Below are 15639 nucleotides of genomic sequence, written 5' to 3'. Positions count from 1 at the left end.
TTCAAAATTAGGGAGTGAGGCAAACCTGAAAAACCTTACGTGGAGCTGTGAGAATCACCACTTAATAATTATTTATTTTTAATGTAGTCTTTAACGTGACAAACCCATGACTGCCCCATTGCTGTATCGAATATTAAGAAAATGGCAATACTTATATAACAAGGGATGGGTCTGGTAAAAATGGAAATCTGATTTTAATTCTGTAAATAAGAGCAACTAACATCCTAACAATTGCCCATACAGCGAAAATGTTTTTTTGATGAGGTGTAATAGAAAATAATTGAAATTTTACATAATGTTAGCATTCATTTACTAGGTGTAAAGTGTTACATGAATAATGTAGCCATTTGCCCAAGATTTCTTTCAAACTTTGCGTTCGGGACGTCCAATAACTTAGGGTTCCAAATTTCAGAAATAAAAGAAAGTGCTTGTTAGAAATGGAGGCTCTCTGGTTGGCAGAAGTATGTACCTTTGTCTGAGTAGGGACCCTTGCTTCTAGTCAGGATAAGATGGATACACACTCTAAATAACTCTTGCTCACCCCCTTGGTAGCTTGGCATGAGCAGACCGGCTTATCCTAAAGGCAATGCATAAAGTATTTACACTCAAAACATACAGTAAAACAGTGATAACCCCACAAATGGACACCACACCAGTTTAGAATATTTATGTCTAAACCAAACAAGACTAAAACAACAAAAATCCAACATACATGTAATAAGATTCTGAATAAAAACAGTTATTTCCAAAATAAAGCTCGTAGAAAACAAAATGTGCCACCTGGGGCTATTACAGTGTTGTGACAGCAATAAATCCAAAGTACGACGCTGACCGCGAGGTACGCTGCATCGGGTACGGAGTCGCATGGACCCCCAAATAAACAGTACCTTTGTAAACCAGGTCCATAATGATTCACAGTGTCGTGGAGGTGAAGCATCGATGCAGAGGTTGAGGCCAGCTCCTTGGCTGCCACGGGGGAGGCGAGGTGTCGTGTCCACGAGGTGTCGATTCCAGGACAGGGGAAGTCAGTTGCATCAGCTGTAAGGCATCGGTTCTGTAGATGATGCTAATTCAGCGAGTTTTTTGAGTCACCCTCGGCGGTTATCGGCACCATGATTACAAGATGTAGGTGCTGGCAATGACGGAGCTGGTGCTAGTGCTGGCATTGGGAATGCCAATAATTGCAGGCGTCGAAGGGCATCGGAGATGCGGTGAAGGCCGGGCGGTGCAAAAGAGGCAGTACTCCCCCTTACAGCTTTCCAGCTCTTCTCCTTGGCAAAGGTTCCTCTTGAGTCCAGAAGTGATTTAAAGTTCAGGGGTTTAAGGTCCACAACTAATAATCCATTTTGTATTTGTTCTCTTTGTGTAAGGGTCTCTGGGCCCAGTCCAAATCAGTTCTGTCCTCACTGGTGCAGTATGACCACAGAGGGTGGAGACAGCATTGTGCAAGGGAGACAGGTCCTTTTCAAGTGCAATGAAAAATCCTCCCACTACTCTAAATACAGCCAAGCCCCATTCAGCTCAGCGCTGAGTCATCCTGGAAAGGCTAGGCACACCTCAACCCTCCCAGAGGCTATCTACTGTGAATGCACATCCCCAGCCCTAGTCCTGGACAAGGCAAACATTCACCCCGAGGCACAAGGATCTGGGTTTAATCCATCATTCCTTTGCTCACCATATGTCGCCCTAAGTGGAACGGGTACGCCCAGATGTGGGTCCTGTGCTCACTACACCACTGGATTCAAGCTAGCCTGGCTGATGAAGAGCGATGCCCTGAAACCAGTCCCAGGATGCTTGTTTCCGGTCCAGGGAGGACCTGGCCTGGCAGTTCGGGCTGGGCTGTTCCCACAAGGAACAGGGTCAAGACTGATTTGCATATGGCTTGGTCCAAACTGGGGTAGTGTGGGGAGCAAAAGAATGATGAATTTAACCCAGATCCTTGTTACTGGGGGTGAATGTTTGTATTGTCAAGCATTCAGTCTATCAATTGTTTCTTTTGCATACTTTCTAAAACTGGTATTTATAAACGCACTATTTAAAAAACATATTTACTTAAAGTTGTGCTATTAAATTCTGAGTTAAGAGAGCCGAAACGTTATTTCTGTATCTTTTCCCAATGGGAAATTATACTTGTAAGATGTTACAAAGTATCTCCCATGTTATCCTATGGTACAGATAGCCTTTCAATACAAACAAAGTTAATTGGCAGTATTTCACTATCAAGACATGATTACACATACCAGTACATGTCCTACCTTTCACATACACTGCACCCTGCCCATGGGGGTACCGTGGGCCTACCTGAGGGGTGTCTTACAAGTAAGAAAAAAGGGAAGGTTGGGCCTGGAAAGTGGGTGCACTTGCCAGGTAGACATGGTAGTTATAAACTGCATGCACAGGCACAACAGTGGTAGATCTGATACACATTTACAGGGCTACTCAGGTGGGTGGCACAATCCATGCTGCCGACCCACTAGTTTTGAAATCACAGAAAGGTGTCAAGGGAGGTTTATTGTAAATATTCGTGATAAACCTGAAACCACGAATTCTGAGGTTTTTGAGCATTTATTCTGCTTAGTTTTGATACTTCAAAAAGACATTCATAAATCAATTGGACCTTTCTTTTAAAATGAAACACAACATTAGTAAATCACACGATTTAAAACATTTGTATGCATGATTTAGAACCATTTCCTTTGTGAGACAATGTATACAATACATACATAATACGAAAACTTTATTTGTGACAAAAATATATACAGCAAACAAATGATCACAAGACAAATATCGATAAATTATGTGTACCAGCCTGAAATAAACCAGTCCTGCATTTGCACTAAAAACACAAGGCGGACAATTTCTCATTCAAAGACACATGTCCACTGTCCTGCCTGTGGGAGGGTGGGGATGCCTATCCTATTTAAGGGTGTTGACAACCTCGAAAAAGAGGGGGAAATAATTTCTATTCAGTCCCCTCGTGGCATACCCTGTTCTACCTTCCCCCACATGGAGAACTGGGCCTTATGGGCCGAGCAGCGCAGGGCACGCCTAAAATCTCCGGGTTCACCTGCCTTATCAAACAGAGACACGAGACACTCCATTAGGCGTAGAAAATCAGGTTTATTACCTGCAGCTAAGCACAGTTGTCCAAGAAGTTACAGAGAGTAGATTCTTAGGAGACTGCCACTTCATTCCGTGGCGCACAATCTTATATACCGTACACATTTACAATGCCCACTCCCAAAACATACGAAACTGACAAATGAGAAAAGTTTGAAAACAAGCTATCAAGTATCTTGAATACACTCTTCTTTCAGACTCCGTGTTCTCCCCTCCCTCAAGTTAATCAATGCTAGTGCATGTAATTCAATTTGCAGGTGGCAAACATGATTGCGAGCCTCAAAGGACGGTTGTGTAATAAGAGAATACACGGAGAGAATAGTGAAGGCCATTCAAACAAGATAAAGTAAAGGAGGAATGGTGGGACCCAAACAGTCAACTAAGACAAGGATCAATCAGTCTAGACATGGATTAACTAACTCGGCCAGACCCTGACATCGGTTTCACAAACAAGGACAGAGGGTTACTTTTTAACAGGAGAGACGAGCAGCTGGAAAGGCAAAAACACGATGTTCGCCACGTCGCCTGAGTGAGGGCAACACAAAATGGCGGCTGTCACAAAATGGCGGCTGACTACGAAGCGAAGTCGAAAATCACAGAACCTCAGACCCTCCTTTTGCCATTACTCAGGCAAAACACAAAGGACTCAAGTTAATCTGAGTCGATGTCAATGGTCATGAGGTCATTGAGCTGTTGCTGCAACATCATTCTAATGTTCTCTGTTTTCTGGGAGGCAGGCTTTGGAACACACAAGGTGGCACAAAGACCACAAATGGCGGGACCACACTGCAAACAGACAGCAGGAGAAAATGATGGCTAAAATCATTCCTACTGTCCATCCCCATGTGGACAGTAGTCCCCAAAACCATCCCATTATGGACCAATCTCCTGTGTCCTGATGAATAGACTCAGAAATCACGTGTAACTTAGAAATGGCTTGGTATACTGTAGGAGCATTATCAGGAATGTAAATGCAGCAACTAGACCCAATCAATTTACAGACTCCTCCTCTATCAGCAAGGACAATATCTAAAACCATTCGGTTTTGTAAAGTCATAAGACGATCCGCCTGAAGTTCGTCCGTCAAGTTACTCAAGGCTCCAGAAGTCACATTTATCGTAGCCTCGACAATACGAACTAGCTGTCTGATGTTTCTGCTATTGGCCATTGGGCCCCAAAAGGGAAGAAACCCTTTAATAAAGTCTCCTACCTCTTGTCCAGCTGTGTCTCCAGAATCAATAACCCCTCTACCATATCTTTTTCTGTGATATCCTGAAGGAGCAGTGTATGTAGGGGGAAGAAGAAAAGCTATATAACATGTTCCCGAGAAATAGGCGGGAAGCCATGTATAGGCCCTATCGTGACAGACAAAATATGTACCTTGAGATGCTACTAACGGAGAAGAAATCAAGGGGGAGTAGACATAGGTATGAGAACAAACACTCTTTTCTTGTTCATTCTTGTTATTCTGACCATTTATCTGTAAACATAAGTAACCTTTATAAGGTACGGTCCAAATAGGTAAAGATCTTCTTTGTCTAGCTTTGTCAGTAAGGCTAGTAATGTAACGAGTCACATTCCAACCGTCATATGCTCGTTTCTCATCAACGGGAATCTTACTAATGTCGGCAATTTTAGCCATAGTCACTATTCCCTTTATCAAAGGACTATGACTATAATCTGATCCACCAGTATATATATCACCAGGAGGATATCGAAGTTGGTTCTGAAACATAGCTAAACATAGCTAAATAAGCCCAAGCAGAACCGTCATATGAAAACGGGAGAACTAAATATGGCATTCCTTTCTCGGCGTTATGAGGCATAAGCCCACAAACCCAACAGTCAGTAGTGTTAACTACTAATTGATGCTGATGTAACAACTGAATGAATGAATTATTGAAGTATTCTGGTCTCCTAACTTGTTCATGGTCTGGAAGTGTATAGAACTTATGCGGAGAGTTAGTAGAGGAAAGCAAAGGAACAGAAGTTGGAGCAGGTGCTTGCTGCATAATGTGGACAATCCATCCCACACAAGCTAATAAACTACATAAACACACTAGAATACATAATGCGACGCCACATCGACTAAACAATAGTTTCATGTACTTATTTCTTTTTACAATCTTAACATCATTCTCTTCCACTTTAGTATCCATTACTCTAAAGGCGTTGCGCACGGTAATCTTCCTGGATCACTTAGCTGTGATTATTAGCCGTCCTATGACACTGCAAGTCCTGTTGACCTACTCACTATTCAGGTCACAGCCTAAGACTCATACCGTGACCCTGCAACTTGATGGATAGTGAAAGGAAAAATGTCTTTCAAAAAGAGTAACCAAAGAAAAAGAAAACAAAGTTTAATTGTCTTTCGATGACCTGGGTCTTAAGTTGTACCGTGTCTTGCCAAGTATCGTTTGGTCTCGAAACAAAGTCTCTGGATTAGTCGTGTCCAATCTCAAATGTGGTGGTACAGCTTATTGCAACACGTCGTCGTCTTCTTTCTCAGAACTTGTCCAGTCCAGGCGTGCACTACTGAAAGGTACAAATCGGGGTACTTTCTCACATTCGCTATCACCAATGCCTTCTTGGACCCACTGATCATAAGGTAAAGGCAAGGGTACACTCTTACAGTGCACGCCGTAGACCCAGTTTTTTTTTTCCAACGACTTTTACAGCTGTACGCGTTGTCAAAAGCACTTGTCGCGGTGGCCCCCAACGAGGTTCCAGATTCTTCTTCCTCTGGAAGTTCTTGAGACACACAAAATCATCAGGTTGGATGGAATGACCTGGATCTGAGGAAGCCTCCGGCAAAGCGTTTTGAACCTGTTGATGAATAACACGTAATTTAGTGGTGAGGTCATGTAAGTAATCAACCAACAATGGGTATGGAATGTCTGAGTACTTTTTAGGTCACGGCACTCCCCAAACATTGGCTGGGCGTCCAAAGACGACCTCATAAGGACTAAGTCCTAAACGAGAATGTACAGTTGTTCTCGTAGAGAGAAGTGCCAAAGGTAAGGCGTAGGGCCAGGCAAGGCCCGTACTGGCCTGGATCTTCGCTAACTTGAGCTTGAGAGTGCCATTATAGCACTCTACCAAACCCGCTGACTGAGGATGGTTTGCCGCATGGAATTTCTGCCTAATCCCAAGACCCGCACACACCTTCTGCATAATTTGACCCACAAATTCACTTCCATTGTCACTCCAGACAATGCGCGGCAAACCAAACCTCTGGAAGAATTCCTTCAAGAGGACTTTGGCAGTAGACAAGGCAGTATTATCCTTTAGGGGGTAGGCCTCTATCCATCTGGAAAAGGCACAGACCACCACAAGGACATACTTGAGGTTATTGGAACGTTCCATATGAATGTAATCTATTTGTAAAACCTCAAAAGGGGGAGCAAAATGACCTGCCGGAGTTGGTGTTCCCTTTCCTGGATTATGCATCAAACAAACAATGCAATGTTTCACCACATTCTCTGCACATTTAGGAATACCTTCATTCTGCCTTACTGGAGCCAGAAGCTTACATATTCCTTTCGCACTGATATGAGCCGGACCATGGTCCATAGTAACTACAGGCAGTACATAGGCATCTGGTAACAACCATCGTTGGTGTTCCGACAATTCCCTCCAACACCCTGTTGTGTCCAACATTCCCGTACTCTCTCTTCACTTACTCAATTCCTTCTCAGTTGCTTCTCCTTGAATAATCTTCACACTTTCCACTGTGTCCTCACACATACCTGCTTCTCCAACCCATCTTGCAGGACCTGCAACATACATACGACTCTTAACACCTTCGCTGTTTCTTTTGCTACCTCGTCTGCAAAAGCATTCCCACGACCCACATCATCAGTGATCCTTTTATGTGCACTGCACTTCACAATCGCTATTTGGATAGGCAAGGCAAGTGATTCGAGAAGGTCAGTAACCAACTGACCATGCTGTATTTTAGTCCCATGGGAAGTGAAGAATCCTCTTTCCTTCCACAAGCGACCGAAACTATGAGCCACGCCAAAGGCGTATTGGCTATCGGTGTAAACATATTTCTAACAAAGGAGGGAGGGAGAGAAAACGAGTGGATTCAGTCTCCCCAGATAAAGTACAAAAAAAAGTGGAATCCACTGGGGCAGTTTGAGATGGTCCCTATAATGATGGGGAGCACTCAGTGTTGTTTAAATACCCCTCACACACCAACAGGTCCCTTGGTGTCATGCTTCATCATTGGGGTCTTCGCACCCCTCTACGGGATGCGGCGTGCTGCGACCGACGACTACGTGGGAGCACTTTAGGTGGACTATGTGTGGTGTGTGTGGGGTAAAAGACGTATGTGAGTGGTGAGTTTAAAGTGGGTGAGGGTTAAAAAATACCTGGCTCGTGGGGTAGGAGAAAAACTTTATTCAGCCCCCGGCTGGTATTGTTAAAAGGAGTGCAGAGAGAGATTTGTGAGTGTATGATTAAGTACACCAACCTCATTTGTGCGTCGTCTACATGGACATGTTTCGGAGGACGGAGCCTCCTTCTTCAGGACGGGATTTGCACATATACCCACCTTACTCACATGTATAGATATGTAAAAGTGTATTATACACAAAATGAAAAAACGTGAACTATAGGTGTAATGTACCTAGTCGCTGCGTTATTGATGTAGTCTTTTTTGCCCAATTGGCAAGTGGAGAAGACCTAGAGGGAGAAAGTACAAATTAGTTCCTCCTCGTTATAGTTGTCTTCCAAATAAGGGTGATCTAATGAAAAAGTGCAGAGTTGCTAATTTTCACGAATAAATTGAGTGATTTATCATGCAACCTGTAAAAAAGGGGACATAGACTAGACAAAGACACACATAGAACATATAGTGCACACGTTTGTGTGTAGTTCATCCCTACTGCTGGTACCATAAAAAGAAGAAATCGAGGAAAAAGTCTTACTCAGTATATAAGGGTCGAATACCTCATGAGCCTTTTGCGTTTAGGGGGGGTTCCATCAAGCGCAATAGATTGATCTGCAATCATGAGAAGGGGTTGTTTAGGAACCATGCTCTGTCTAAAATCAATAAAATTATCCTTACCAACTGGGGGTGACCCAAACCTGACTCACGGTTATCTGGACGTATTCTGACCTCCACCCTCCAACGCTGCTCCGATGATACTGCCAGCGTGAGTGGGTTGGTCTTTTATACATCCCGTAATTGGTTAATTGTCGGTACGTGGTCATTAAGTTGAGCCCATGTTGGGATTTTCCAGGTTGAGATATATCCCAGTTGGGATTTTCATCATTATGAGGTGATTGCCAGAATTAAACACAATATGTGTTCGTTCCTCATATAGTATAGAAAAAATGAATGAATGAATGGAGATCGTTTTTTTGATGCCAGAACAGGTGGTAGGTTAGACATTGGTCATATCCCACTACGTGAAGCTCGTATTCACAGCTGGTTATGATATAGATCAAGTGCGGATTCACTGTAGGGCTTGCTGATCACATTGCGGGTCCTACCGGATTTGGCCCCATGGAATGTCGTCATTGAGGCCTAGAATGTGGGTACCAAGACGGAAAACCCATCTCTGTTCCTTTTCAAAGAGGCCAGTCTCAGTGGGTAACTGTTCGATGATCGTCCATTGGAGATCATTCACGCAGTGTTGTTCTGTTAGAAAGTGGGTGGCCATTTTAGTAGTAGATTTTTTACAGCGAACATTGCTCTTGTGTTCATTCATCCTGGTTTTAATGGGCCTAGTCGTCATCCCCACATATTCGAGGCCACAGGGGCATGTAATTAAGTAGACGACATTTTTGCTATTACAGTTCGTGAAGGCGCGTTGTTCCCATTTACTCCCATTACTGAACGTGAGGTTCTGACTCTTCTTGGTTAGGTGGCAACTGGCACAGTTGCCGCAGGGGTAATGTCCTTGTAGCCCCTGGAGTCTGGTTTGTTGCATATCTACTGATTTCGGTCTGGTGTGGACCAAGACATCCTTCAGATTTTTTCCCCTCTTATGGGCAAAAAGAGGCTTCTCCAGATTCAATGTTCCACTTGTTAAGATCCTCCAGTGTTTATTCACCATTTTCGCCACCTGATCAGAATGTGAGTTGTATGTTGTAACACACACTAATCTATCTTGATTATTCTCAGAGGGTATTTTTTCTTCAAGGAGTGCGTCGCGGTGGATGTTCCTAGCCCTCTTCATTGCAGTGTTAATCACTCTATCAGGTTAATGTCTCTCTTTCAATTTATCTTTCAGGTCCAGGGCCTGGGCTTTGTACTTGTTGATGTCACTGCAGTTGCGTCGTAGACGGAGAAACTGGCCATACGGTAGATTCGTCCTCAAATGGCGGGGATGAAAGCTGTCAAATCGTAAGAGACAATTTCTGGCCGTCGGTTTAAAGTGGGTTTCCGTCTTCAGCAAACCTCCCTCATGGTATATATTGAGGTCCAGGAAAATCATGGAGCTGTTGGACATTGTGTGGGTGAATTTTAGAAAGGGATTTTGGTTGTTAAGCCATGTTATGAAATCAGCTACTGATTGGTCGTCTCCATTCCAGATGACTATCACGTCGTCAATATATCGTTTCCATAACTGGATATTCCCTCTGTGTGGGTTGACAGGATGTAGAATCTTAGTCGCCTCAAGATGGTGGACATATAATCCCTCCCGACTCGGCGCGAAAGTGCTGCCCATGCTCGTTCCATGGCATTGGAGGTATAGAGTGCCCTCATATTTGAAGAAGTTCTTGGTTAGCGCGATGGAAATACATTCCATTACTACCCCACGGGGGGTCATATATTTCCAGGCGGTAGAGTGTAATACCTCCTCAATGATGACGGGAGTCTCGTCGTATGGTAGACTGGTATAGAGACTCTCCACATCCAGACTCAGAAGCATTTGAGTCTCTGGATTAAAGGGAGTGTCCCTCAGCAATTGTAGGACCGCCTTGGTATCTCTCAGATAGGTATCTGTCGTTTGAACCAGGGTTCGGAGGAAGACGTCCGCAAATTTTGATAAGGGTTCCAGGATCGAATTGATTCCTGAAACGATGGGACGTCCTGGTGGGTACATTAAGTTTTTATGGACCTTTGGGAGGCAGTAAAAGTAGGGTGTTTTAGGTTCTTTTTGGACTAAGAAGGCTGCCTCTTTTTTGGTCAGCCAGTCGTGTGTTACGGCCTCTTCCACCATCGCCCCAATCGTTGTGCGTATCGACTCTGTGGGGTCATTTGTTAATACCCGGTAGTTCCTCGTGTCTGAAAGGAGTCTCCTACATTCCTGATCGTATGCAGTTGTGGTCTGAATCACCACTGCTCCCCCTTTGTCGGCTGGCTTTATTGTCAATTCTTTATTTTGGCAGAGTTCCTTTATTGCCTGGTTTTCTTTCTTGCTCATGTTCACGAAGGTATTCTTGGGGGTAGAATCCAGTTTGCTTAGTTCAGTCATTAGCGCTTTTTTGAAAGCAAGAACTTCTACCGGCAGTGTATTGTCTGGTGGTGTGAAGGTTGATTTAGGGCGCAGACCCGTATCAGAGACTGACTGAGTCTCGTCCCGCCCCTTGAAAAATGCCTTCAGTTTGACGCTACGGACGAAGTTTTGCACCTCGCTGTGTAGCTTGAAATTGTCCAGTTTGTTAGTTGGGACATAGCCCAGTCCTTTGTTCAGGACCTGGTTCTGAGTGTCAGTGAGTGGAATAGGGGAGATATTAATCACTAGGTCCCCCTCTTGCTTGTGGACACCTGGTTCGCCAATGCCCCTGTCATGCTCCTTGTGGACACCCTGGGGTCTGATTCCTCTTCTGGTTGCCACGTGACATTGTTCCCTTTCATGTTCTTGCCCCTGTTGGGTCCAGGGCCCCACCCTAAAAAAGGCTGTTGGTTTTGGGCTCCTCCTGTGAAATCCTGTGGCCACGGTTGATACATCGAGCCCATAGGAGGGGGGCCGTATTGGTATAGGGGAAACTGCGGTTGGCCCTGATATTGGGTATATTGTGTGGGACCTTGGTATCCTTGGTTGTGTTGTGGAGGGCCTTGGTATCCCCTCCAACCTCTTTGGCGTGGTCTCTGGGGTCTCTGTTGTCTATACCCTCCTCTCTGATATCTATTCTGTTGGTACCCGCTTGTGCTTCCTGAGCTGCCATCTGAGCTTACACTGTCGTTGTCGCTTGTGTTATTCCTTGCTATGTAGTCTGCTTTCGTGTAGGGGTAGGCTCTTTCCGGTGTGAACCTGTCTTTGTCTTTTTTCAATTTGTTGAATTTACTCTGTTTAAGGGTTGTCTCAAATTCAGACATCTGCTGATTAAGTTCATCTAGTCTTTTTTTAAGGACGGCTGGGGCAATGAAGGCTTTCAATTGGACTTCAATCTTTTGGATGTCTGCTTTCATGTCTTGTGCTATTCTAGCTGCAGTCTGCACAATCAGCACAAGCCAGTCTCTTGTGCAGTGCCAAGAGATTAGCGACCATGCCTTTTTGAAGATGGTATCGTCTTGAAAAATGAACGGTTCGTTCTTAACAATGAGGCCTTGAGGAGCTATCTTGTTCCTCAGATATTCTCTCATTAGGAGCCCATGCAGGGCTGCTCTGATCTGGGTTTTTCTTAAATTGGTTAATTCGTCCCAATCCGCAATGCTAGGTCCAGGGTCAGTACTGCTCAGACCTTCGAATGGGTTTACTTCTGAGAGTATCCTGTCGCTGTCTTCCTCCCCAAAGGTCAGGCCGTGTTCATCATCCATGATGGGAGATGATTCTATGGAATGATAACTGTGTGCAGGGAAAAGTAGTCTATGTGTGTCAGGAGGGAAAAACACCCACAGCTGCGCGCTGTCTAACAATATTTCTAACAAAGGAGGGAGGGAGAGAAAACGAGTGGATTCAGTCTCCCCAGATAAAGTACAAAAAACAAAGTGGAATCCACTGGGGCAGTTTGAGATGGTCCCTATAATGATGGGGAGCACTCAGTGTTGTTTAAATACCCCTCACACACCAACAGGCCCCTTGGTGTCATGCTTCATCATCGGGGTCTTCGCACCCCTCTACGGGATGCGGCGTGCTGCGACCGACGACTACGTGGGAGCACTTTAGGTGGACTATGTGTGATGTGTGTGGGGTAAAAGACGTATGTGAGCACACTGGCAGTATCATCAGAGCAGCGTTGGAGGGTGGAGGTCGGAAAACGTCCAGATAACCGTGAGTCAGGTTTGGGTCACCCCCCAGTTGGTAAGGATCATTTTATTGATTTTAGACAGAGCATGGTTCCTAAACAACCCCTTCTCATGATTGCAGATCAATCTATTGCGCTTGATGGAACCCCCCCTAAACGCAAAAGGCTCATGAGGTATTCGACCCTTATATATTGAGTAAGACTTTTTCCTCGATTTCTTCTTTTTATGGTACCAGCAGTAGGGATGAACTACACACAAACATGTGTGCACTATGTGTTCTATGTGTGTCTTTGTCTAGTCTATGTCCCCTTTTTTACAGGCTGCATGATAAATCACTCAATTTATTCGTGAAAATTAGCAACTCTGCACTTTTTCATTAGGTCACCCTTATTTGGAAGACAACTATAACGAGGAGGAACTAATTTGTACTTTCTCCCTTTAGGTCTTCTCCACTTGCCAATTGGGCAAAAAAGACTACATCAATAACGCAGTGACCAGATACATTACCCCTATAGTTCACGTTTTTTCATTTTGTGTATAATACACTGTTGGACTTGGGCCTTAGGGCAGGTTCACCCCTAATCTTTTTGCTTTTATTTGTGACCCAGTGTCAGTGATTTTTGGGTCTTGGCGCACTTTTTCCCTGTGTCCCAGAGTAAGGTGCGTGCGTGTAGTATGGCTGGCCTGCCCTCCCATAGGAATGCATGGGGAATGTGGGTGTCCATGTTAGTTCCTGATGTGTGGGGAGTGCAGGCTCGAGTTTAGTATGCATGAACTCGTGAGAATGAATGCTGCGAGATGGTGTATGCGGCATGTATGTGTCTAGAAGGGAAGTGCTACTTCTGGACATTGATGTATGTGTGCAGTGAGGGTGCTGGAGCGTGATTGGCTGGAGCTGGCTGGCATGCCAGGCTCCAGGAAGTCTGGATGGGTCTGCCCGGTGGTGAGTGTGAGATCAGCATGAGTAATGTGTGGGAGGAGTGCACCTGGGTCCTGGATGGGCTGGGTTTTTCCCCACACAATGCTGGCTCCGCCCCCCTGTGGTTTGTCTAACGACCCAAGCCTCCCCAGTGAATGAAAGGGGTGGTTGGGCCATCAAGGGTACTCCCCAGCCAGCTGCAACTGGTTTCCCCCCACCCTGCACCTCCAAACAAAGGATTTCACAGTATAAAAATGGGGCTGTGTCCCCACAGAAGTTGTTCTCTGTTCTACTTGTGGATCCTTGCCAGAGGGGGCTGTTGCTGCTGCTGGGGCCAGGAGGACCGCCACTTGGACTGTCTCCCTGCCTGGAGACCCAGTGTGCTGGCTCTGGCCCAGCCTTGCCCCCCTGCCTGCCTCCAGACCCTGCTGGAGCTTTGCTTTCATGCCCCTAGCGCTTGGGAGCGCTTACTTGCCTGCTAGCGCTGTAGAGCGCTTTATTTGACTTTCACGGCGGCCCACGCCGCATTTTTGCCGTGTGCTTTGCCCCCCTAAGCGCTGGGTGCGCTTTATTTTGATTATAGCGCTTTGGAGCGCTTTGCCAGGCCGAGCGAGTGCCCACCTCGCTTTATATTTAATTTGACGCCGGTGCCCACCCGGCATTGCCCCGTTGTTATTTAATTATTTAAAGCCGGAGCCCACCCGGCATTGCCTCCGTGGTTTCACCGCCGCAGTCCCAGGATCGAGGAGAAGGCGAGAGGAGGCAGCCGCTGACGTCACGAGGGGGCCGCGCTGGGATTGGCCCAGCCGGCGGAGATTCCCTCGCGTCATAGGGCTGAAGCTCTGTGATTGGTCCCGACCTCAGGGACTCCCGTAGCGTCATCCCGGGGCCGCACAGGGACTGGCCAAGCCTCGAGGGCTTCCCCGTGTGCACCCAGGAGACAGCCAAGCAGCCCAGAAGGAGAGCCGACCGAGAGTGAGAAGCGCCGCCCGGGAAGCAGCCGGTGAGTGCCGAAAGGGGGGAGGAAGCTCCCTGTGTGCTTCGGTGCCTGCGAGAGGCACTGCGGTGATTGGAGCCCCCAAGGGCTCCGGGGGCATAGTGGTTTCTTTGTGCCCCGAGAGGCCCCAAGCATCCCGGGGGTGACAGAGCGGCCCCGGTTGGCAGCGGGCCGCTCCAACGTCCACAAGTACATTCCGAGTCCACGAAGGACTCCCAACGACGCCCGCATTTTGTTCTGTGAGCCCCGAGAGGCTCTAGGCGCCCCATTTTGTTTGTTTGCGAGTCCTGAGAGGCTCGAGGGGCGTCCGTCATTTAAAGCCCAGAGAGGCTCACCGCCCACATTGTCTACAAGCCTTGAAAGGCTGTTGGGTGGCATTATATTTGATTTAGGGCCCAGTGAGGCTCAGAGAGCAGTTAGGTGGTTAGAGCCCCGAGGCTCCCACGCAGTACTTGCCCTCACCTGTGTTCTTGAGCCCACGAGGCTCCAACGTTGCCCAGCGGTATTTACAACTGTCCAGCACTTAGTGGACAGTTGCTACGTTTAGGCTTAGTGTGCTGTGCTGCCTGCGCAGCTCCCCTGACATTGAGACTCAGGGCATTCAGCCCGTTGCGAGGCCAGTTGGCCTGAGGGACAATCCTAGTGTTGTGCTACATGCACCCTGCGCATTGTAATTTATGATTTACTGCTTATGTGATTTCTGCGCAAATGTTCTACCTGCACCTCTGATTGTGTTTTAATGTTTCATGTGCAATTGTCTATGTTATTACCTTTGCTAAAAGTGACCTGCTTAGGTGATTCTTCATGTTTTTATTCCCCTTTGCTAAAAGTGACCTGCTTAGAGGAATGTTTGTTTACCTTTGCTAAAAGTGACCTGCTTAGGTAATTGTTTATGGTTTATTCCCCTTTGCTAAAAGTGACCTGCTTAGAGGAATGTTTGTTTACCTTTGCTAAAAGTGACCTGCTTAGGTAATTGTTTATGCTTTTATTTCCCTTTGCTAAAAGTGACCTGCTTAGAGGAATGTTGATGTTTTATTGCCTTTGCTAAATGTGACTTGCTTAGGTGATGGTTTTCCTTCCATAGGTCCTGATGATAAGGTCCTAGTTCCCTGCGTGATTTCCCTACAGTGTTTAGGGTGGCGTAGGAGGTATTTTCCCTTTACCAGTAGTTACTGGTTGTATGCTACATTTACTACTTCTATGTTACAGTCATTATATGTTGATGTGCTAAGTGTTATACCTACAAGTATTATTTCTAAAAAGTGCATACCCCTGACAGTGGTCCAGGTGGCCCTGTCCTGTACATAATCCCTTGTAAATCTTGCCCGTGCCTGTTGGCACATTGTAAAGTATGTGTGTTATCTAATGTGTTTTTACTATAATACAAAGGCTATTTTTATATAACCTTGTGTGGAGTTTCCTTTGTGGTGGGCCTAGGGTGTTGTCGCTGGGGTG

General features: G+C 45.9%; 1 protein-coding gene across 1 annotated transcript in view; it reads left to right on the top strand.

Annotated features, from left to right (window-relative positions):
• The window catches only part of INSRR (insulin receptor related receptor), a 673583-nt gene that overhangs the window by 408597 nt on the left and 249347 nt on the right, over nucleotides 1-15639 (top strand). The window lies entirely within an intron of this gene.

This window comes from Lissotriton helveticus, chromosome 12, assembly GCF_964261635.1.
Source record: "Lissotriton helveticus chromosome 12, aLisHel1.1, whole genome shotgun sequence".
Classification (NCBI taxonomy): Eukaryota; Metazoa; Chordata; class Amphibia; order Caudata; family Salamandridae; genus Lissotriton; species Lissotriton helveticus.
This window is presented reverse-complemented; position numbering and strand designations above follow the sequence as displayed.